This window comes from Lutzomyia longipalpis, chromosome 3 (assembly GCF_024334085.1).
Source record: "Lutzomyia longipalpis isolate SR_M1_2022 chromosome 3, ASM2433408v1".
Lineage (NCBI taxonomy): Eukaryota > Metazoa > Arthropoda > Insecta > Diptera > Psychodidae > Lutzomyia > Lutzomyia longipalpis.
This window is the reverse complement of record NC_074709.1, coordinates 26,987,637-27,013,429: the sequence shown is the minus strand read 5'-3', so window position 1 is coordinate 27,013,429 and position 25,793 is coordinate 26,987,637. Positions and strand designations below refer to the sequence as shown.

General features: G+C 34.4%; 1 protein-coding gene across 2 annotated transcripts in view; it reads right to left on the bottom strand.

The window, feature by feature from the left end:
• LOC129793519 (G-protein coupled receptor dmsr-1) overlaps window positions 1–21,408 on the bottom strand; it is a 65,399-nt gene extending 43,991 nt beyond the window's left edge. For both annotated transcript variants that reach the window (XM_055833617.1, XM_055833618.1), the window contains exon 1: window positions 20,753–21,408. The gene's annotated coding sequence lies outside the window, so the exon portion shown is untranslated. The remainder of the gene's footprint in view (window positions 1–20,752) is intronic.
• Between the last annotated feature and the right edge of the window lie 4,385 nt (window positions 21,409–25,793).

The window sequence follows — 25,793 nt, the reverse complement described above, 5'->3', positions numbered from 1 at the left end:
ACTTGAGTGACAGAAAATTGCACGCATTTTGTGCCTTGAGAGTACATATCAACAGATGCTCTTCCACATACTTTTCTCTTCTAAGTTTGAGAGCTTTATTGCAATTTTCCATCTATCTTCTCGTACAAGATGAGCAATATGTCACGTGTTTGGAAAAGATATTCCAATATATAGGTACTCCTTCGGGGAGCTTTTTATTTTTCCAAGAAAAATAGGAAAGGAAAACTTGGCATCCTCCTCAATTTCCATTGCATTTTTCATGATGATCTCAAAGACGCAACATACAACATACATACATGTAGACAAATAGATATGGAATTTCACTCTCGATATAAACAAAAGACGTGAGACGTTTTCTCACATAATTTTCCCACGACGTGCCCCAAAAGAAAATGTCTTCTTTGCCCCCCCCCCTCCCCCTCAGTATCTCTTGATGCTTACCCACCCCAACAGAACGTCGTGAGCGAAGATATGGAAGAATGATGTTTTAGGATCGAAAGACAAATGGATATGAAGAAGGACTTTTGTGTATTAATCTCAAATATGTTTTAGCTCATTTTTGTGGGGATTAGACGCAAAAGGGGATTTTCTCTGGCATCCTCCGCGCGTAGTCTTAAGTAAAATTACCCCATGTACACAAAAACAAGTCAATGTTTTCCTTCTCAGCAGTCAAAGTGAATGTAATCTCGCAAAAACACTCACGAGGTAAACATATGGAAATACACAAAGTGTGGAATTTTCTCTCGTCTAGTGTTTTTGCAAAATTCATTCATAAAGCAGTGCGAAGTAGTTTAAATGATGGGGAATTAATACACACACTGAAGGGGTTTGGAAGTTCTCAGCATCTGTAAATTTTGAGAGATTACGTGAAGAGTAGCATTGATTAAAATATTTTATTGAAAAGATATTTGGAGGGATTCACGTAAAAAAATGTGAGATAAGAACGTAAGAGTAGTGGAGTTAGTTAAAATTTTTAATGATGTGTCGTTTTAACAAATTTCATTTACAATTCAATTTAAGACCATTCTGTGGCGATACAGCGATTTTAATTAAAAGGAAGTTAAAATGGAAAAAAGTAACGATTAGAAACTAAAATTTTTCCAAATTGACATTTTTAAACCTTATTAACGGCAATTACATTCGAATTCTAATGTGGGATGTTCGTTTTTTACTAACTGACGTTTCTCATTTGACGTTTCTTCTATCTAACGTTTGACGTTTATTCGAATCTTTGGCATGTTTTCATATAATTTCTTGCTTAAAAAATTTTTATTAAAAGAAATTTTATTTCTGGATAAAATAATATAGAAAGAATGTTTTAAAAAAATGATTTTTAAACATTAAAAGAAACGACAAGCTGTGAGGCTGTAAAAGAAATGGTGTAAAAGAAATCTTTCGAACAGGGGGTATCCGACTCGCCACTCGCGGTGCACTTCCTGCCACTTTTTCATTGCCACTCTTGCCACTCTTGCCACTCGCGGTACATTCTAAGCATAGTCGGTTACCCCCTGCTTTCGAATTAACTAAATTAAAGAGCTTTTGCATCCATTTCCATTTTCGTATTTAATGGAGACAATGTCCTTTAGAATTATGTCCCAGGATAAACTTTCCTTCTTTCAATGAAGTTAATTTATTTTATAATATCTAAAATTCCTCTCAAGAATGCTGTAAAGGACTGAATAGTTATATTTTTGAAAGATGCAAGAAATCCCGTGAAAAGTCTTCTATAGCAAGGAGAAAGTTTCTAGTTTGAAAGTTACTTGTAGCTTTTAGGGAAAGCCAACACGTTGAGCTTTAGAAGCTCACTTCGTCACCAAATCATGCCATTTTGAGTCCACAATATGAAAGTTTTCTCAAGAATTTTGTGCATATTCAAAACTCATGATTGGATAAACATTTGAGGACATGATACATTCGTTATGTATTCATTTCTTCCCCTCTTTGGGGCGTATTTTGTGTAATATAAACTTCAAATTGCATTCTACTCTTTTGTAGGGCTCTTTTGTGGAGCTCTTTTGCTATGTATTGTAACCTCTTCGAAAATTCTCAACTTAAATGAAGGTCTCTTGATGCTTAAAAGTATTTTGAACACTTTTCATGAATTTTCTAAACATTTTTATGAGAAATATTTTGTTGAACTTTTTAAAGTAGAAAATCGAGAAAATCTCTCTCAAAGCTCTCTCAATGGGGAGCTTTTTTGTGTAGCAGAGGGTTTTGGTGTTGTTGCCCAAAGTGGGTGGGTTGGTAATCCTACATTTCACATCATTCATCCTGTGATGATTGGGGTGGAAGGTCAATCGTCATTCTCCTTCATATCTATTTCCGATCCTTAACAGACGTCTCCACCATCTGGTGAAAATGTTTCGTGACCTCCTAGAGTGAGGAACGTTCTTGCACGACTTTTATATGTATAAGACGCCACTTTGGGAAGCACGTGTTATTATACCGAAGCAACTCTAAAAAGAACTCTCGCAACTTTGGAATTTAGGGGTGGTTTCCCACTCAATTTTCCAAGCATTTAGAGTCAATAATTACGATGATTACTCCCCTCCCAAAACACTATCTATAACAACGCTCCAGTGAAAGTTCCCCAATGAAAGTTTCAGCACGTTGTAACACCCACTCGTGCTTTTCATTAAATATATATTTTTTAAAAAGAAAACCCTCCAAATTGCCTCAAGATTCCCATTTAGAATAGCAATTTTGCTCCATTTGAAAGAAGCTGCATCGTCTTCTATTGAATTCAAGAGCACGCCCAAGGACTTTCTTGTCCCTTAAAGTGCGACTGAAGTATCTCTAAATAAAATTCCTTCCAACAAGAGTGCAGCATGTAGAACCATTTCAGACGTTTCAAAGGACAAGAAAATCCTCAAAAATGTGTCCAAATAAATGCATCGTAAATTCAATAAAAATCTCTGAAAGTTCTCCATTTTCTCTTAAATAAATATTTATTTGAAATTAAATAAAGAAAGTCTCTCTCTACAATTTCAAATTCAAAGACACACTCTATGTCAAGTTTCTCTATCTCTTTCTCTATATTTGAAGTAGTTTTTCACACACACAAAAAACTAGGAAAGAAGAAAATTCTCAACAAATATGATTTTTTATTGAGCAGAACTCATTTTTATCCCTTCTCGGTACGTTTTTGAATAAAAAGCAATAATACCCATGAGACATTTACATACACACACTGTCCCCTCGTTTGTACGGAACGGGGTGGAGGGAGGGGGAGCAGTGTACGTACATTCTCAATGGGGCTCTTTAAATGGAGAAAATCCAATAACTTTTTTTTTCAAGAATATTCGTCGTTTCATTTTCAAGGAAATATTCCATACGCTTCTTCAAATAATATCGCATACATATAAAACACACAAAAAAAAATCCCCGCTGGGCGCTTTAAGGGAATATTATAAAGCACCAAGGTGTCCCTTTAAATGTTTTCTTTTTTTACATATTTATTACGCCATAAGAGAGGAAAGTTTTTATTTAAGATTTTATTTTTTAAAAGATGTTTTTAGAACAGATTTTCCGTTTGAAGCGAAATTTTCATCAATTTCTTAGTGTTTTCGCTACATACTGTGGCCCTCTGGCGGAATTTTAAAGAAAATTAACCCCAAACCAACCTCAAAATTTGAATTTTGCATATTTTATCGTTTGAAACAGTTTTTTGTAATGTAAATAAACAATGAAAAATGTGTGTCTGGGGCATCTTGGAAGTGGAGTATTTTTTCAATTTCAATAGCAAATCCACTGAAATGACTTTTTCAACGATCCTTTGGCACATTGTAATTCTTTTTTTGTATGTGGAAAGAGAAACAATCCGAAATAGCCAATTGGTGGGAGTGAAATTTCGCGGGCAGAAATGGCCAGTTTGGGGGGGTAATAATTTAAACAGTTCGTGCACATGATCCAAAATTGATGATGTAAACAATGGAATTTCCAACGGGGAGTGAGGATTTTAAATATTTACATTAATTTAACGTACGCTTCGTTATTAAATCGTGCGGCAACACAAATCAATATAAATATGCTAATTAATGCTAATTATCTCCTCACTGATGATTTTTATTGCTCCAATATGGCAACCAGAACGATAAGTATGCGCAAAAGTGATGAGATTTTTGCGAGGGGTAATTATTTTTTGAAGTGAAAATTAAATTCATATGGGCAGTCTATTTATACATAATACTGAATACATACTAAATCAACAAGTTATGCAAAATGTATAGAAATTCTCATTTTCCAATGAATTTTCTCTCAATTTGCTAATGATTTTCTTCTCAGTAGAATTTTCCATTTGACGTAGTATTTTGTGAGATTTCTCTAAAAGCTGAGAAAAAGGAAAATTATAGATAAATATTTTCCTATGAAAATTCTTCCAGGAAATATTAATGTTCTACTATATATTTAAATATTTCAAACGATGAGGAATATTTCTCACAATATTTTCCCATCTTTTGTGAATAAATCGTCTTAGAGGAATATTTACCATTTTACCTCTCACCCAAAAGATTACTTTTCGCATGAAAAATTTAATCAAAAGAAAAGCAAAAGAAGCTTGATTTCCAACACAGAGTAAAGACCATCAAGCGGATTTAGCGAGTGCTTTTGTCCAGTCGAGGTTCATGAGGAAATTTCAAGCATTTTTCCCGCTTTTCCTCAACTTTAACGTAAATAAATCATGTCAAGTGGTTTTCCCCTCACAGCAATAATGCCTGAAAAACCAATAAAAAAAGAAAGGAAGCACTTGTGCGATGAGAAAATATATAATTTTCCAGGATTTCATTCATGTGCGGCATAAAAATAGAATTAATATGCTTCGTATTTTCCACTCTGCAGACTTTTTATCGTGATATTTTCCTTCAATTTTCATCAGACTAAACAACAATAATATTCAATTTGTTTCTGTTGTAGCTACAAATGTGAGATTTTGAGTCCATTTAGCAAAAGTTCTGGTGCGAAACATTTTCCCAATCATTTTCCTAACCCGATTCTAAGCTAATATTTCCCACGAATTGCAACTTTTCATTGTTAAAACGGATGCTATTTAAAATTTTGCACAAACTGTGAGAGAAAGGGGGGGGGGGGATTTTTAGTTAAACTGTTCATTGGGACAAAGTTGACTTTTACTATATGTTGCAGAAGTTCATAAAATGCAAAAAGCCAAACGAAAAACTTTTATCAACTCCTTCTCCAATGTAATTATCCGCAATCATATCAAAAAGTCTGGCAACAAAAGCTTTTTCCGCTGATATTGTGGAAAAAGCCAAACATCCTTGTATGAAAGGTTTCCAGGTAGAGCGAAAATAGAGCTTTTTCCCTCTACCAACAAATCCTTTTGTCAACTTGTTGACCCATTGTGTTGCGGAGGATGAAAAAGAGTCACCACAATGAGATCAAAATGAATGGTTTTGTGTCTTGTAAAACACCGACTTTTCCGACTCATTTTTTTCTGTTGCGGCACCATTCAAAATAATTCTGTGAAAATGTATGAAGACACGTAGATTGGATTTAATCAAAAAAATAAATCAAGAACTTGAGTTAGGTGAGGTAAAAATTAAATAATTTATTTCATTTTGTGTGAAAAACTTATTAACTCTGTGCAATTCTGTTAAAATTTACAATTCCGAATGCTTCTCTGCTCTTTTGACTGATTTACTTCAGTTCTTTTGATTTCTTTAATCTATGATAAGTTTATCTTATTACTTAACTTCTTTTCATATGATTGTTTCATTCCAGTAAAACTTAAAATTAATAATTTTTTTTTCTATTTCAACTGATTTACTTCAATTCTTTTATTCCGGAATCCGAATATTTTCCGGTTATTTTCACTAATTATTTTCAGCTGCATTACTTAATTCAATACGTGATTTTTAAACTTCTCTAATTGATTGATTCAGATATATTTGGAATTGATTTTTGTACAGCCTCCAGGGAATTTATTTCAGTAACTAATTATTAATTTTTTAAATCATTACAATACCTAAATTCTTCCTCTTTTCACTGAAATATTTTTAAGAATGCACAACTCAACGATTTTTTTAAATTTCAAGTCTTTCAAATTCATCTTCTTAACCTTTTTAACTTAAAGTAGGTCTCAAAATTAATTCTTCACCATACACACGACATTTGATTAAATTACCAAAAAAGAATAAATTTTTACTTTAATCTTAATCATAACTTCAAGCACGGAGTTTTCCAAGAAGAACCTGCAGTACAATGGGAGAAAATTCTGGGGAAAATCTACAGGATTATCTGACTCTTTTCTCGGTCTCGCATGAAATTGAATTAAATTTTTTTCCATGGAATTTTCCTTTTGGATCCATTTCTTGGAAAGGAGTTTCAACAACGCACCACGGAAATTGGATGATCTCTTAATTTCTCGCCCCATTGTGATGCTTTCGCTCTCCCACACACCCCGAAAAACAGAACAAACCAAAATTGACTTCCCATGGCGAAATACTCCAAAATTATATAACAAACTCTCCTGCGGTTTTCCTGATTATCTCGCAACGCTAATGAAAAGTGTTTACACATTCACGTAACGAACAGTGAGGCACGCACTCTATTGATTCCCGAAAATGCCAAAAACCAAACTGCTGTGGCGGAGATTTTGGCTGCTAAAAGACAAACCACGTAGATGAGAAAATCTTCGAACGAATGGAGGTTTATGTTGGGAAAATAATCCGTGGAAGAAAGTGGAGGATGGGGATAATGTGCTCATAAATCTTCCATCGAAGAGATGTTTAAGAAGTTTTGGCGCGAAAAAAATTATATTGAAAGAATTACAAGCGTCTCAGTTAGGGGGGATAAATGGGGGCTTTTATGCGTGCGTTTGTGTTACAACCAAAAGTATTCGAGAAAATTGTTTGCAATAAAAGTGTTCTGAAGAGGTGAAAAATTCCCCCAAAATGGGCTCCTAAAAGTTGAAGAAGTGCTCGTTTTTTGTTGCGTGTCAAGTACTTTGGATGTTGTTCCATCATAAGCACCATTCACGTTCCACCGGTACGTTTATGTTGAAACTACAAAGCAACAAAAGCGGTTAAGAAAGCATATCGTGGGTGGGATTTATTTTTGAGGGTAAGTTAACCTCGCGTTCTTTACCTTTTTCTCATGACTTTTAATCAAAAGAGAATTTTTGAGGATTGCATGTTGAAGATTTTATTTAAATTGTTAATAATCGGATTTTTTTCCTTAGGTTAGGTTATAAATAAAATTCAAATGAAGAGCCTTTTAAGAGGATTTTGGAAGACGGGGCCTTTTAAATAAATTTTCTCACTCAAAGAAAATTCAAAACATTGCTTGGGGAAACAGTGGAATATCTTGCACCCACATAATTCTTCAATTGCCCTTTTCTTCCTCACATATAACTACTCTTTTGTTTATATCGATCTATCTTCTGGTTACACCTAAAATATCCACCATTGCGACAGTCTTTTTTCCTCCATTTCATTCTCTCTCTCTCTCAATACAATAAATCGAATACCCGCAAATGGTCCATGGGAGTTTATCTCGTGAAGCAGCAGAGCGAATTGTTCATCCCAATCGGCACATTGAACAAATATTTATGCGGAAAATCTGTCCCTGGGTGCCTTTTCTGTGCGACTTTTTTTTTCGTTTTGTTTCTCACCTCAAAAATCCATTGTGTTGAATCGCTTTGAGGGATGTTTTTTTTGTACAAAGGTATTGTTGGTTAATTCTCCCAGAGGAGAAAAAAAAAAGCTTAGGAGTGCGACAAAACCTCCAAAAAAGGTCCTTGCAGGGGTTCCATTTCAATCATCTTTTTTTTTCCACGAATTTAGAGCATTTTGCAGAGGAAATCCGAATGGACGTCAAAATGGATAATCAAATAAACATTTCTAATCGGGCAACCTTTGGATACATTCTCCAAAGAGAATATTGAGAAATTTGTAATTTAAACACTCATGAGGAATTTTCATGCCTCATCTGCATGACAAAATGGACTGAAACAATGAAAAAGACGAAATACAGTAGGGTCACGCAGTATTACGTCCTTTAGATTTGAATTTAAATCCAATTTAAGGATTTTTGCAGCATTTAGTCGAATCCTAAGAAAAAAATGTTTCTGAATTAAAAAAAAGCTCATTGAGATTCAAATTTTAACAGATTTTAATGCAAAGTGCATTAAGCTCATAACGATTGATTCTGAACAATTTTCTTCTGTTTAACAAAATAGAAAAAAAAACTCATAAAAGAAATAATAAAAAAAACAAAAATATAACATAAGATGGCGCTTAGTAACTTTATAGTGTCGCCATCTCTTGATATTTTAGCTATCCCATAAAAGTCAATCAATTTTTCAGAATTATTCAACAGCTTTAATTATTTTTCCAACAAAATCATGATCTTTGATACAAAATTATGCAATTAAATGAATATAGTGAAGCATAGCTGTAATGAATTTGACTACGACGCTGCAGAGAAAACTCATTTGTTGGCATCTTAAAATAAAGTCGGATGTATTGACTAAAATAACGTATAAATGATGGACTTTCACAGCTTCACGTCCTCCTCATCAAGCTCTACAATTAATATCAATGAAATTCTCTGAGGAATTTTCAGTGTATACGCTGTGGAAAACTCCAGGGAAATTTACGCTAGATGTAGAGTTGAAAGTTTACTTAAATAACATAGAGAGGGGGGTTACTCTCTTGGCAATTTAGTTTTATGATAAATTCTCCATTTAACTTTTCAATAATGCATTTCGAGGGAGATTTTTAGGATATTTCGCCAAGTTTCCTGCACTATTGCACTACTACTGATTGTGAGTCACGAGATAAGTGGGTCAATTGGTTAATGTGACAGGTAATTGAGCAAAAGTTTGTAGGTTCAAATCCCACTCATGTCAATTACTTTTTTCCCTCCATTTACTCTGTTTATCTTTCTCCATTCATTTCTTTAACGACTCTTTTGTAAAGCTTTGACATTTACGTGACTTTTTTATCATCACACTGCTTCTGCACCAATCCTTTGGCTATTTTTACGTGTGAAATAAATAATGTTTTATGATCTTTTTTCCCCGAAGTAATGGGAATTGCTAACAAAAGATGCACACGAGTGAGAATATTTCAATCCAAATTCACGACGACAGCTCACACAAAAGAACCAATATACTTCCTACTGCGAGCTTTTCACTTACACACCTTCTGTATCGTTTGCACCACGCGGATTGACCTTTTTTTCTGCACCCTCTTTGCGATGAGACTCACAGTGTGAAAGCATAGGTACACAGAAAATAAAAGTTCGTCGAAAGTTCGTAGAAGGTTCGTTATTTACTCATTGGTCTTATGGGAAAATCAACCTCCAGTTCGTAAAATGGGGTCTCACTCCTTTTTCGTAAAAAGGTTCGTAGTTTTGAACTCCAAATTCGTCAAATTCGCTTTTGAACTCCAAATTCGTAGTTTTTCACCTCCATGTTCGTGATGGTTCGTAAATTCCTTTAATGAACAATTTGCCATCTTTAGCTCTTCCGGGAATAAATGTTAAAGATTTTTACCGCCTTTCTGGCCATTTCTGTTCATCTGGGTATTTGATACCATCACTGAACTTCCATATCCTCCTGATCCTCCTGACCAATACTAGATTTTATGCATTCCTTACACAAAAGTTAGGAGTTTTTGCAGGATTTGTGGTCGCTCCTCCTTGATAATGATGGAATGACCTCCGGAATGACGATTACATCCCAGGATTGTCCCAGGGTTATCAAGTCCTGGGGAAATAGGGGATGCTGGTGCAAAATGATCGATTTTTCGCCAGTTTTATGGTCACTCCTCCTTAGTAATAATGGAGTGACCTCAGGATTGGGGATCTCATCCCAGAATTGTCACATCCTGGACAAATAGGGGAGGCTGGTGCAAAATGGTCGGTTTTTCGCCAGTTTTGTGGTCACTTCTCCTTGGTAATGATAAAGTGACCTCCGGACTAAGGATCTCATCCCAGGATTGTTACATTCTGGTTAAATAGAGGATGCTGACGCGAAAAATTGAGGTCACTGCAATATCACCAATGAGGTGACCACAAATCCGGCGAAAACCCCAAATTTTTGCACCAGCCTCCCCTATTTGTCCAGGACTTGATAATCCTGGGATGAGATTCCCAATCTTGTGGTCACCTATCATTACCAAGAAGAAATGACCACAGATCCGGCGAAAACCCCAAATTTTTGCACCAGCCTCCCCTAATTGTCCAGGATGTGACAATTCTGGGATGAGATCCCTAATCCGGAGGTCACTTCATCATTACTAAGGAGGAGTGACCATAAAACTGGCGAAAAATCGACCATTTTGCACCAGTATCCCCTATTTCCCCAGGACTTGATAACCCTGGGACAATCCGGGGATGTAATCGTCATTCCGGAGGTCATTCCATCATTATCAAGGAGAAGCGACCACAAATCCGGCAAAAACTCCTAACTTTTGTGTAAGGAATGCATAAAATCTAGTATTGGTCAGGAGGATCAGGAGGATATGGAAGTTCAGTGATGGTATCAAATACCCAGATGAACAGAAATGGCCAGAAAGGCGGTAAAAATCTTTAACATTTATTCCCGGAAGAGCCAAAGATGGCAAATTGTTCATTAAAGGAATTTACGAACCATCACGAACATGGAGGTGAAAAACTACGAATTTGGAGTTCAAAAGCGAATTTGACGAATTTGGAGTTCAAAACTACGAACCTTTTTACGAAAAAGGAGTGAGACCCCATTTTACGAACTGGAGGTTGATTTTCCCATAAGACCAATGAGTAAATAACGAACCTTCTACGAACTTTCGACGAACTTTTATTTTCTGTGTAGATTCTCTCATTCCACACGTTATGATTTTCATTTCCAAGCTCAATGTGCACGCGTGACAGAGACTTCGTTCTTTTTGATCTCCATGCTGGAATAATAATTTATTTTCACGAGGTAATGAGAAAAAAAACTTGAGAGAGGGATGTTTTCACAAGCGGGAATGCCACATATACCCACACACAAAAGGCGAACAAGTGAGGTAATAATTGCAATTTGCATGTTGAGTTCTTTGCGTCACATTTTAGGTGAAGTAAAAAGTTCTCCTGTTTTTTTTTTCATTACCCTCAAATATGAATGATTTTAATTTGATGTATTAGGTACAGGGATGATTCGGAGTAGAATGTTCTTTCTTGTTTGTTTTTATGGCGGAAACGGTGAGAATTAGTTATAACGATATTTTGATTTCGCCTCTAACATGGAAAAGTATGATAACTTCATAAAAAATCATAATCGTTATTATAGTTTTTTATGAAAAAGGCGTATTAGAGATTCTTAAAAGGGGAAAAAATAGTAATTTATGACAATGCGTCCTATTACGGATAGAACTTATAAAAAAATTAAAGAAAATTATACTGCGAATCATCACTGTAATTCGTACTCCATTCCATTCTCCCTTCAGCTTCAAATAAATATCAAAATAGAAAGATTTTGAAGATTCTTTACAATCTTCTAACAAACAATTTTGTTCTTTTGGTTCGTTTAAATTATCCATTTCTGTATCAATACCTAAAGTTTTTTTTTTAAAGAAATCTATAAGAAACAAAAAAGTCTTTAAAATTTCCTTCCACCTGAAAGAAAAACTTCAAATTAATTAATTATAAATATTCTTTCAATGTAGACTCACATTCTACTTTTTTCTATTTGCTCTTCAAACTTACATGAATGTAAAATAAATTGAGCAAAGCTTTATGTATTCTCAATAAATCTTTCAAGAAAAGAAAACGTGCCGATAAATTATTATTAATTTATAGATGAAAACTATTTAATATTTTGAAGACCTAACTATGTTTTATTTTCTCTAGATAATTTTCATAGAAATTGGCTATTTTTATACATACAACTAAAATTATTACTTTTTGTAAACTTTTTTTTTAACCACGATGAGTCCAGAAATTTATCAAAATTTCACGAAGAATGACTTTCAAATCATCTGCATGAAAGTTATTTATCCAGAAATATTTTTTCCAAAACTTATTCTTTAACCAAGAATTTTGTATAAAATAAAAAAAAATTTAAGAAATTTCCTATCACGATTGGGTTAAAATTTAATTTATTTAATAAAATAATAAATAATTAATTGTTTATGAAACAATGTGTTGTCATGAAAACCGTAGGCGTTGGAAAAGGACTATTCTTATACGAAATTAGTATTCATCCGTTATTAAACTTTCCATGAGCTCTAAAAGCTCCAGAAGTTAACCAGAAAAATGTTACGGAAAATTGAATTTGAAACATTTTTCAAATTCCTCAAGTTCTGTGTTGTTTCGCTAACATTACGAACCCCCCGTGAGACACCAAAATACAGCTATATATTCTTTTGGTTGAGTATTTTTGCAATCTTCATTTGCTACGGGGCTTTACAATTTATTTACCAACACCTTACGGATAAAGAAGAAATTCTACGGAATGTTGTTGCTACATTGGTCTTTATTGGGTACGGAGCTGTAGCCTGTAAAACTTATGGTGGTTTGTACTGCCACAGTGAATTTCAGTTTTATCTCGATTGGATTGAGGAACTGCATCAAAGTGAGGAAGAAAATAGAGCCATTCGGAAGATTTTTAAAGAAAAACTAGAAGCAGCTCTAAGGTTTTCCGTTAAATTTCTTATGTAAGTTTGATAGAATCTTGGATGAATTAGTTAGTTAGATGGCTTTTAAGTCTACCTCTGAGACGCATTTAATAAACAAAGCTTTTCCTTTCCTTCAGCATTTACATTCCGATGTTTTCAGCAGCTTCAGTTGGTTTTGAAATTTCACTCGCATACCAAAAGCTCAATGTCTTGGCCTTTTGGGATCTCGACAAAAGCCCCCACGCTCCGGCTATCTATCAAACAATTCAAGGATTTTTGACAATAATTGGAGGATTTTGGGTTCCATTTCAAGATTCTGCGGTAGTTTGCGTTGGAATCTACGTTATTAACTACATGAAGTTCATTAATGCGCTTATAAATGCGCAAAATGATCAGCAAATGACGAAGAAATGTCCTGATCTTCTTATTCAAACGCTAAAGAAGCATTGTAAGATGCTTGAGATCATCAATACCTTCAATAATTCTATCAAAGTTATATCCTTAGTTCAGATCTCCTTGAGCTCTTTCACTTTTCTTCTTATTCTATTCATCGTGCAAATTTATCGGTATGAAATTGCTTTGTACTACCTCCTTGTATCTATGATGATCCAGCTCGGTCTGCTCTGTCTCTTTGGGGAGATTATTCGATCAGAAAGTGAAGAAATCTTTAAGAATTTATATTTTACAAAATGGTACGAGATGAGCTTGAAAGACCAGAAAATTATTCTCGTTATGATGATGAATTCCTGTAAACCAATTGGATTTAAAGCTGCTGGAGTGTATGATATTTCATTTATGTTCTATGTCCAGGTTAGAAAATGTTCTAATTCACGAAATCATTCAAATTTTATAACATTTAATTGTTTTCTTTGCAGATTTTAAAAGTATCCTTCACCTATTCTACGTTATTTCTCACATTGGCTTAATGCAATTAGTTTATCCTTAACAGGACTTTATTGTCTGGTATGTATAATAAAATCCATTAACCTGAAAAGTCTGTCTGTCTGTCTGTGGTACATGAACTCCTCCGAAACGGCAGGGCCGATCTTGATGAAATTTGGTATGGGGGTAGAGGGGGTCAATACGAGTTGCAAGCGCTATATGGGATTCCGCCCCAACCCCCCTTTGTAGCGCCCCCACAGAAAAATTGATTTTTTCCCATTTTCTACCTGCTGCACCGAGCAGTGCACACACACAAAAAATAAAAATCACACAAAAATCAATCACACAAAATTAAAGTGGAGATTCAATTAGACCCCCACTCCACACAAAAACGGCAGGCGATATAAATAAAAGCTCAATAAAATCAAAACCAATTACCTTTACCTTTCAATATTTATACTGTTTAGAATCAAGTGTTGTCATGTAAACTATGAGCATTTAAAAAAGAATCTCATTATACCAAGTTAGTATATTCAGGTGAAAACTTTCAAGAAGCTCTTGAGGACAGAAGTGTAAAAAATGTTCAAGAAAATCGAGTTTGAATCGTTTTTGAATTTTCTCAAATTCTGTGTTGTGGCACTAACATTGCGAAACGTCCGCCGTGCTCCAAAATACGGCTATATATTCTATTTGCTGAGTATTTTTGCAATTTTCATTTGCTACGGGGCTTTAAAATTTGTCTTTCAACACATTACGGAGAAAGAAGAACTTCATCGGACTGTAGTTGCTGCATTAGTCTTCATTGGCTACGGAGCTGTGGCCTGTAAGACTTATAGTGGTTTGAACTGCCACAGAGAGTTTCAGTCTTTTCTAGATTGGATTGAGGAATTGAATGAGAACAAGGAGGAAAATGAAGTTATTCGAGGGATTTTTAAAGAAAAACTAAAAGGAGCTTTAAATGTTTCCGTTAAATTTCTAATGTAAGTTTCATTGTTAAATTTGGTTAGTTAGACAGTAGTTTCAAATTAATAAACGAAGCTTTTTTCTTTATTTCAGTATTTACATTCCGATGTTTGCATCAGCTTCAGTTGCTTTTGAAATTTCTCTTATATATCAAAAGCTAATCGTGTTAGCATATTGCGATCTCGATAAAAGTTCCTACGCTCTTGCTATCTATCAATTCATTCAAGGATGTTTAGCAATATTTGGAGGAATTTGGCTTTCATTGTCAGATTCTGCAGTCGTCTGTATTGGAATCTACGTTATTTACTACATGAAGATCATTAATGAGCTCATAAATGCGCAAAATGATCAGCAAATGTTGGCTAAGTGTCCAGACCTCCTTATTCAAACGCTAAAGAAGCATTGCAAAATGCTCCAGATAATAAATATCTTCAATAATTCCATCAAAGTTATATCCATAATTCAGATCTCCTTGAGCTCATTGTTTTTCCTACTTATTCTCTTCATTGTGCAAATTTATCGATATGAAATTGCCCTGTACTATCTCCTCGGATCCAATATGTTTCAACTTGGTCTCCTCTGTCTCTTTGGGGAGATTATTCGTTCAGAGAGTGAAGAAATCTTTAAGAATTTGTACCTTACAAAATGGCACGAGATGAGTTTGAAAGAACAGAAGATTATTCTCATTATGATGATGAATTCCTGCAAACCGATTGGAATCAAAGCTGCTGGGGTGTATGATATTTCATTAATGTTCTTTGTTCGGGTTAGAAATTTTCTTATACACGGAAGCTTTCAGATTTTTTTTAATTAATTATTTTCTTTGCAGCTGTTAAAAGTATCCTTCACCTATTCTACATTATTTCTCACATTGGCTTAATGCAATTAATTTATCCTCAACAGGATTTTATTGTCTGGGTATGTATGATAAAGCCCATAATAACTTATTAATTAAATCAAAATCAATAAATATATTTCTCACCGCAATGCAAGGAAAAAGATTTCCCTTTTTTTGAATTTTCTTGTAAAGGAAAATAAAGCAAAAAACTTTTGAAAACACCAAAGGAAAAAAATCATTGATTTGTTTATTTCATCATCGAGTATTCTTCCCTCTTGAGCTTCTCAATTTCTCTGTAAACTTTGAGTGTGTGATTTTGTAATTCTATATCTTCATTGCGACACAAATACACGACGAAAAAGTAATTTTCCCACCCACATATATTGTCCCAAATAGAAATATGTACTTCCTGTTTGTTGACGTTCGGAGGTGTTCATTCAATTTTTTTCATCATCTTCACATGGTTTTTCTTTCTCTTCTGTTAGAAAAATAAATCCACCCCCATTCTCACATATTCCACCTCTTCTGGAGTCTTTGGAAGCCCCACTGAACGACCATTTTGTCAACACTCTGCACTACAAAAGGTACCATCATGGGGGAGGCGTGGGGAATGTAATTGATTCTTCCAAGAACTGATTGACTATAAGGCAGGTGTTTTTCCGTCGGCACATCACTTCATTTTATGGACCATCGACAACGAGCACATAAAAGGCTACACGATGGCAGAAAAATATTCTTTGTGTTGCAGAAAAAAGGGCCATTGGGATGTGGATACGAAAACATGGGATATATAATGCAAGCCATAAAGATTAATTCCATATTTTGATTGCTCCACAAGAGATATTCCCCACATGTGGGATATTTTGCAGACAATCATGATTTTATGAGGATTAAAAGGGTGTGGGGGTGTTTGATGGAGCCCAGATGGGGTCTTTTTGAGTTTAATTTTGAGAAAAAAAATTCTTATTAATCTTATGTGCTAAAAGTGCGTGAAGTTCTGATATGGGGTGTTTTATACTAATAATAACACATCGTTGGATTATTTATTCGTTTTATGTGTTCTTAACTACTCGAAAGCTCTGAGCTTTTTACTGAAATAATTACCTACCTACAAATATTTATTGTTCAAATACTTTTAATTTATTTAAAATTTAAATAAAACTAATGTTCTTTTCATATTCTTTTGGTCAATAAAATTTTTTAAAAAAACATTAAAATATCCATTAACATTAACATCCTGAAGCATAATTTCATGTTAAAATATCAAAATAAATACCTGGAAATATTTCAACAACGATGAACAATTTATTTACACAAAAAATATAAATTCATTAAGCCCATTGAATCCATTTTGGTAATTTAAATTAAAATATGTCACATGTTCCCTTTTAGTTCGTTGGAAAATGTGCAAAATAATATAATTTAGAATTGGAGTACATAAAAGCGTCATTTGCGTATTGAATTCCATAGTTCAGATTCAAACAGACTAATTAAACACAATGTTTTTGATCAAAGCTTAATAAATATTATTTTGTTGATACATTCAATAAAGTTCAATTTAGAGTAGGTATATAACCTGCGGTATATAATGACCTAGTATATATTGAGTCGTATTATGTATTGTACATAATATGAACTTTATTTTGATAATTCATATCAATTTTCATTTGGTGAAATGAATCGAAAATATTTTGTAGACAAAAAATGGATGAATTCAATTAAATTTAAATATGAATTCAATAAAATTTTCCATTTTTATCAATTTATTGAAGCTTTTGACAAGCCATAAATTTTATTAAAGGAATGCAACATTAATTTGATTTTGAAAGCTGTTGAACTTGTTAAAATGATACAATTTTGATAAGCTTTTGTGGATTTTTACTTATAAATTCAGAAAGCAAAGGATGTTATTCATTAAATATTATAGAGAAAGCTCAATTTTAAGTAAATTTAGAATAACGCCTATATGACAAAGTTAGCGGCAAGTGACGCAATGTTAAAGGTTAGAAAAGATGTGTCAAACGATAGAAAAACGTAAAACTTTAGAAAAAAAACAATTCCACTATTTTTTTTTGGATTATTCAATGAATTATTAAATTGAAAATAAATTCTCTAATTAAAAGAACTTATCTCCATACATATTGTACATATGTATGTAATATTGTTCATGATGTCCCTTGCAGACTATTTCATTAATTGCTTTCAAATAGGTTACGTATAGGTACCTTTAATCAGATGAATAAATTAGGTATCATATTAGCATTACGAAATACCAATCAACAATCCTCAGTTTATGCTGTGGATAATGTTGTGGATAAAATGAAATTCTCATTTGCAAATAATTCTGTGTGTGCAACTAAAGCTAATTTATGGGTTTATGCTCGTTATAGATTGATTTTAAATCCCCTACTCGCACATGAAACTCCTTCATTCAATGTAATTATGTATGCGGATCAATGAAAATCTAAAGGATCTTATTTACTCACGTATTTCCATGAAATTTGCATTATCCTCCATTTACAGAGGCTAGGAGGATTGATGTTTCTATTAAAGTGATTTCGGCAGTTTCGAGGAAATTAATTTAAAGTGAATTTAGTGTTGGTTGAATTTTAGTTTTACGCGCTTCACATGAACCATGTGTTGTAATTTGTAATACAATGAGTTTTTGGTGTGTTTAGATTGACAAGTACTCAGTGAGGAGCTGTATTGAGGAGATTAATGTTGTGTAAATCATTGTTAATAGCCTATGACATAATTTTAAGTAGCTTCTATTCATTTACTTAAACAATGGATGAAGTACATAATGCATTTAATGCTAAATTTCAATCAATCTTTTACATAAAACCTCCTCTTCCGGACAAAACGTAACAATTAGTAAAAAAAATCACCAAATTTACTGAAATACAAAGGAATAAGAAGAAGAATCTATTTGTCAAAGAAGAGCTCTGATTGGCTGAGAAATTAGAAAAGCGTTTTGATTGACTAACTCAAACGGTTTTCTGCAAATGATTGCCACTGGTGAACCACTTGACCGATTTAAAAAAATTTACCATTTTTAGAAAGGCGAAAAATGTATCTTTCTAAAAGTGATAAATTTTAAAATATCGCTTAATCACAGCCGGAGATATAACCACTTAAAATAAGCCTAAAAAATACACAATTCTTACTTTCCCGGAAATTTTTGATGGTAGTGTATTTGCCAAAGAGTCTCATTTATTTGAGTAGATAATTTAAATAATACGTGTGTGTGCTTTGGAACGTGATTGAAAAAGGATTTTAAAAGGATGTCACATCAGTGTTATTTTCACACCTTCTTCCATCAAAGCACAAAAAAGGATCAACTCTGTGTCTGCTCAAAGCATCAGAAGCTCACACACAGCGATTGCAGGTTCAAATTGCATTTATTGTGTATGAAGAAGAGATTCCTGTGGGAGTTGAGAGTGGGATTGGGGTATTGCGTAAGCTAGCGCATGATCGCTATGGAGGACTCAGAGGAATTTCAATGAAACCCAACAGGGGAGAGAGACTTGTATGATTTACCAAACCATTTGGTGGGGATCACGTTTATGAACATTTCACGTGGTTCAGTCAACAATTTATCTTCACAATAATTCCACCAACCTCCCATTTAAGCATACACTATTAGTTCCCCCGCCACACGTGTGGAAAGTTTCACACAGGGAAAAATTCCTCCCAAAATGGCATTTCACAGGATGAGCTCCGCAGGGTTGTTCAAATGAATGGGTTTAGCCACAGGACATTTTTCATGCATCAAAACCTCTCAAAAAAAAAAAAAATGAAAATGGACCAAAAATACAACGAGAATAGATTGCTCTTTGCACGAGGAATTTATTCTGAATTTTTCTTTCAAATATTTTTAACAAAAGGATTTTTTTACCATTGATTCCGCACTTACTTTTCACACTAAATCCCCACCGCATGTAATTTAGTGCAGTGCAAAATCTCAATTCAATGGCGGAGAGAGCAGCGCCTAAATGACTTGAGATTAACTTCATAAATTACATTTTGCGAAAAAGCTCGCCATTTAATCGGGGCAATTTAATTTTCCCACCAGGTAATCCAGCCTGATTCTGACAACCCACAAGCCGTTCACGGGGGCTACACTTCGCTGGGGGTTTTCTCGGAAAATAAGGGAAAATGCAAAGGACAAAAATGTGGGTGTTGAATTTAAAAGAAATATATTTGCATTATTTTGAGAATTTTCGTATTTATTGTAAAATGCATTGAATTAGAGAAAAATTTACAATAGTGACGTCATATTTAACATTTATTCCCAAATCTTTGTGGGCTCTTTTTTGCTGATTTTGGTGGAAAATGAAAAGCCTCTTTGGTGATTTTTTGATCATTTACAAAATTGTCTGTGTCACGATTGTTCCCTCTAATAAAGTATTTTCCTATATACATATATAGGGTGGTCAAGATAAGATGGACTGTTATCTTGTCCCTATATAACAGAGAATAAACTCCTTTCACAAGCTTTGACCTCAATTTTTATTCATTTGTGCAAAAGAATCTCAAGAAATTAATTAATTGGATTTCTAAAAATTGTCCTTTGAAAGAATTTTTACTCCCTTTCATTGGAAGCTCTATTAAAACTCCACAGTTTGTCCTGTCTATTGCACCTTGACCTACATTTAATTGTTTCTTGTAAACTTGAGTGCACGTCTTGAGAGACAGGTTAAAGGCTTCACCTTTTCTTTTCAGTTATTAATAAATTCTTTTGCAAAGAAAATTCACAAATATTCTTTTGGTTAGAGGACAATTGTATTTTCTCTCTTTTCTATAGCTATAAAAGAGGCTTTTTTTGTACTAAAAAGCTCTGAAGCTCAAAAAGAATTTTATTTGTGGACTTAAAGCCTTCTTTCTACACAGCATTCTAAGAGAAATTTCTCGTCCATCAATTTGGATTTCTAGTCTTAATGATTAACTTTAATTTTTAGACAAATAAAAAAATTCTTAGAACATTTAAAAATAAATCGAAAATATCTCAATATTTTCCTTTAATCTTCAAAATATTATTTTTTTTTCTAAAGACTTGAAGTTTAATTAAAATTCACCTCCAAAAGTTCTTTCATTTTAAAATAAAATGAATCAACTATTCCATCTCACAGAATTCTTAATAAATTCTCATGAAAACTTCTTAGAATCCTCTCAATTTCTTGAGATAATTTTCTTAAACTCATTCCCAAAGCAAACTAAATGTTTTTCCCGTGAAAACCTTCATAAACAATCACAAATTACCTCTGTTGAATTTTTAAAGTAAACGGTTATTTTAAATTAGCTCTCGGGCAGTTCCTTAACTCTTAGAGAGTTTGCTTTTGAGTCTTTGGGGCGGGTGTGATGAAATATTTTCAGTGAGAAATTCCACCCTCCCGTCGTGAAAATTCCTTCACGGCGTATAAGAAAATTTTAATGATCAAGCAAACAAACACTGAAAATTACTCACTTTTCCTTTTGATGAAAGAAGCACTTTTATTTGCTTTTTTCCTTTCTTTTGATCTTTGAGAATTTTGTTCTGTCTTGGGGAATTTTTCAACAAAAAGTTTTTTTTTCTTTAGCACATAAAACCCATCACTGACACCATGTTGACCTTAACAAATCTTAGAATAATGTTTGACCATTCTGTGGCATTTCTCAGAACAATTCACAGCAACTAAAAAAATCTCTCAAAAAGCACCCAAAAATCTCTTTGAAGCACTGACCGGCGTTAACCTGTTGATCAACCACAGAAGCGCTTTGCTCTGCGGATAAATCAACATTGTTCAGCAATAAATTCCCAAAATAATTCCAAACAGTCTCTCAATGCGTGAGGGTGGTGTAAACCATTTTCTTGGACCACAATTGACAAAATTGATGAAATATTTATCTTTTCGGGGAAACTTTTGTGCAGAAAAAAAAGCCAACTTGTGGGCAGAAATTCGATGAAATGTGGTACAAACGGTCGTGTGTTGGTTAAATATTTATTTAGCAGTTTATTCAAATTTTCCGTTTTTTTCTGCGCACCACTGAAAGCTCGCACTCCTCGAGAGAGAGGTAGAGATGCCGGGACTCTTTGTGGCACACGTCCCTGTGGGTCAGCGTTCCCGCAGCGACTGATGTTGTGTGCTCGAGTGCACTGAGGAAAGTGCTGCGATGACATGGGGTCCCCCGCATTTGCCAGACTCCGCGGAAAATTCAACGAAACTCAACGAAGACTTTCCCCAAGCACACACACGCACACACGAATTTTCTCAATGGACTGACCATGAGGAGCAGCAAATTGAGGGGGCTGGTACGCAAAGAGAAATTGTAAAAGGAAATGATTGTCGGAGAATTCTCAGCACTTAATTTGTCACACAGATGGTACACAAGGAATTGCTTCGGTCCAAGATTGAGAAAGTTCTCACACTTTCGCCGAGGAAAGGATTTACCGGGAAACTCCTTCTTCCACTTCAAATTGCTTTAAGAGCGGAAGAGTTTGACTCGTGGAATGAAAGGAAATTTTTTGAGAAGATTTACGAGGAAAAGCTCTGTCAATTGAAAAAGATAATTTTCAAAGTTTTGACTTTGTTGATAGAATTTTTCTTTAAAGAAAATATTGGAGGAAGTAATTGAGCTTAAATAATGCTTTTAAAGTGATATAGAAAAATACGTGTGTTAACGGAAAATTTTGAATTTTCCCTCTAGAGGGCTTTTTATTGCGTTAGGCCCTCTGGTGTGAAATAGTTTTACAAATTGAAGATAAGCTGAAATTCGCTCTTAAATCCGGCTTAGTCAGGCGACTTAGCCAAGTTCAGTCAGACAGGTAATGTCTTTCCTGCAAATCTTCAATTCATTGAATGTTAACCTGCTCAAGAGTGTTCTAAAAACACCTAAAAATATTTGTTTAAAAGAAAATGATAAAATTGAAAGCTTTTTAAACTCTTTTAATTAAACAATTCAGAGGACTTTTTCATTGCAATTACGCGAACATTCCATAGCATTGAATAACGTACAGATGGGAGCAATAAAAGCGCCAGTTCTCCCTTTAATATGCACTGAATTTCACAGAATTATCCACATTTTCTGTGTGATGACTTTTTTGTGTAAATCTTTTCAACCACAAATTCAATAAAAATTCCAACGTTAGAATGAAACTTCCCACAAGCAATGTTTATTGAAAAATCTTTTGTGCACGTACCTTTGTGAACTTAACTCAATGCATTATATACACACTAAAGTTACATTGGTGGTGGTGAGTTTGATTTTATTATCACACAGAAAAGCCACAAAGTTTTCCCGCAGGTTTTTATCATTTTCATTCAATTTTAAACAAAGTATATGGCGTTAATTGGAAAACCTTAATTGAATAAAATTTTCAAAGGCTTGTGGTAGAAGTTAAAAATAAAAACAAAGCAGAGTGCACACAATTAAATTAATAATTTTTACCAAAAAGTTTTCAACATTGAAATGTTAATTTTAACTGAATTTTGTAATGTTTTGTTGGGAAAGTTTTTTACTGGGGATGACGTTGGAAAATTTCGCCAAGATTGAGGAGAAAATATATTAATTTTATTTAATTAAAATTTATTATTTTGAGCGTAAAAAGTGAACGAGTTTCACGTGGGAAAATCACTCATGATTGAGGGAAAAGTTTCTTTCAAAGGAAAACGTGCTCAGGGAAAATTTTCCATATATTCAACAATTTCCCTTTTATTGCTTCGCTCTTTTTTTGGCACCACGATAATCCCACGAAAAGCCGAAAACGAAAGCGTTTGAGCTTGGCAATTTTTGCATTTTCACCCACTTTTGCGTAAAAATTCTGTAGGTAACTTTTTGAGTGTTGGAAATTCGGTAATAACACCTGCTGCTTTTATTGTATCGTCTCACCTTTCAACCACGCGCCGCAATTGTTGACTTTTTCAATTATATTTACAAACACCGCAGGTTAAGAGACGAGAGCATAAAAAGCTCTTATTAATTTTTCCGAGAAAATAAAGAGCATTACATGCGAAAAGAAATCTTTTCAAGGACCTTTTCTGTTGGGGGGATTTTTCAAGAGCTTTAAGGAGCTTCTTTTTTTAAATAAATATATTGAAATTCCAATTTTTTTCTTTATTAAATATTTTTATTATTAATTTTTATTCTTCATTTGAAATAAAAATAAAGGCAAGATTACTATTAGAACCCAAAGAAAAGAAATTGAAAGAATAATTTTTTTTTACATTTAAATTTTTCTGTCTTTCTTCCCCTCGAAAGAAAATTAATTAAAAATGGAAAAGGACAAATTTACATCAATTTTCCGATGATTTTTCCAAAATAATTTTCTTCCTACTTCTGCTTACAAACTTCCTGTTAAAATTTCCCCTTAGTTAACCATCACAACGGGAAATCCCTCCTGTTGCTTCCTATTTTCCGGCAAACACAAAAATGCGTCATCTGCGACAAATTTACTCCACATTGTACCACATTTCAGGGGGCCAGAGGGGTGCGGGGGTAAGGTTTATTTACTGTGGTAGTTTCCTCTGAATTGTATTCGTCCATCATTGTATATTTTCCACTTGATTGGGGACCACTGTTGTCCCGGAGATTTGACCTGAAGATATGGCCTTGTGCTCCGTCTTGATTTTCCTCCTCCTCCTCATTCTCCCCCCCCCCCATCAAAATCAATTCTCAGAAGTTCCATTAATCATTGAGGAATGTGGTAAAGGAGAAAAAATTCACCACAGGCCTACAAGGCGTTGATTTGCGTGGAGCTTTTCCTCATTTCCATGCCCACGCATCCTTTTTTGTGCACGAGAATCCCTCCGGATAATTATGTAGTCTTCCATGCGTGGTACAAAGTGAAATTTTTGAGCACCTGGAAGCTAATTGATATTCAACGCTGAAGTCGTCCCTAATTGGATTACATCGGCGGGTCCTCGCGTGCAAAAATCATGTTGTAATTAAAAATCCTTGTGATGAGGTATTTTTTTGTTGCACGACAGACGGAAGGTCAAGAGTGGGCTGAAAAGGAACATCCTTAATGGCCTAATGAGATTTTCCGACAAGCCATGAGGGAGAGAAATCTCATTTTGCTTCTCTTCGGTTTGCTTCTTCATATTTTATTGTCAAATATTGATTTTCGTTTATTTTATGATTTTGCATGTAAACAGAAAAACTTTTCAAGGGGCCCTCCTCTCTTGAGGACACTGAAAAGATGGATCGTTCCAAGAAGGACCTCAATTGGGAAGGAGGAGGGAGCGTTGTGTGACGAAATTGAGGGAGTTTTCATCCTCCAAATTATCTTTCTCACCAGCCGTGTAATTTAAATAGCCGCTCCTTTGAGAAAATGCGGTCCATGGAAAATATTTAATTCATTGAAAAAGCGAAGCAAAAAAAAAATAGCTTTCATGTCTCTGAAAGAGAGGAGGGTTTGTTTGGAGAGCTTCGCATTGACAAGAACTCCAATGGATTGAAAAGATAAAAGTTTCATCTTCCTGAGTTTATGTAATTGAGTTGAAACTCAGGGAGATTCCTGAATTATTGAAAGGCTGTCCCGAAAAAAAAATTGATGTGACTTCCACGAAGTTTTCCCCACACAGACGTTGTTTTGAGTTATATACAATTTTCAGGACTTTCAGGATGATAAATTGACTTTCAATTGAATTTCCTTTTAAATTATTCCACCGCAAGAATTTCATATTCAGAAACTTCCCAATCAAATTGCAATTCAATACCTGGAGAATTGGTATTGAATTTTCACCACTACACTGCTGGAGGGAGTGAGAAAATTGTGGGAAAAATTCAAAATTCTTCATGGGGGAAAAAGCGGAAGTGCATCCATGCTATGTATGGGGTTGAAAATCAATGCCTTTTTGCTGCCACAAGTGGCTGATTAGGCACATTTTTCACATACTCGCCCCCTCGGCAACTTCATTTGTGCATCATCTCCTGCTGAGGACGTGCAGTCAGCAATTTTTCACACACAGAACGTGACTTTTACAGCACAGTCAACCTACTCCTTTTTCCCACATTTTCCTCTCAATGCCCTCCCCCTCTCTCCCTGGAAAAAGGATCAGAATTACAAGCTAAACTATTTATTCTCCAGCATGTGAAACACAAAACATCGACCATATAGATTAAATAGTTCTACAAAGAACTCCCTCACTGCAAATAGTTCAAATTCCATCTCCAGAGCTATCTGTAGTCAATACATAGATAGTTTGCAGCACAGTGGAGGACTTACTAGCGCCGGGTGGTTTGTGGGGGAAACAAAGAAGGTATAAATTGAAGTAAATAATTGTGGTGCAGAGAACACTCTCACGGAAATTTTCCTATTGTGAACAGCAAATAGAAGCTTGAGTGGTTGATGGAGATCAATGTGGTCAAAAGGAATGGGGGAGCTTATGCATGTTTGGCTTTCAAGCCAACAACACACTTAATCCAAATGATTGTGCCACAATCCGATAAAATACCAACCGGTACATTTGCACGCAGTGAGGTTTTGCAATTTTCACGATGCACCAACCACGAAGTTAATTGAAATT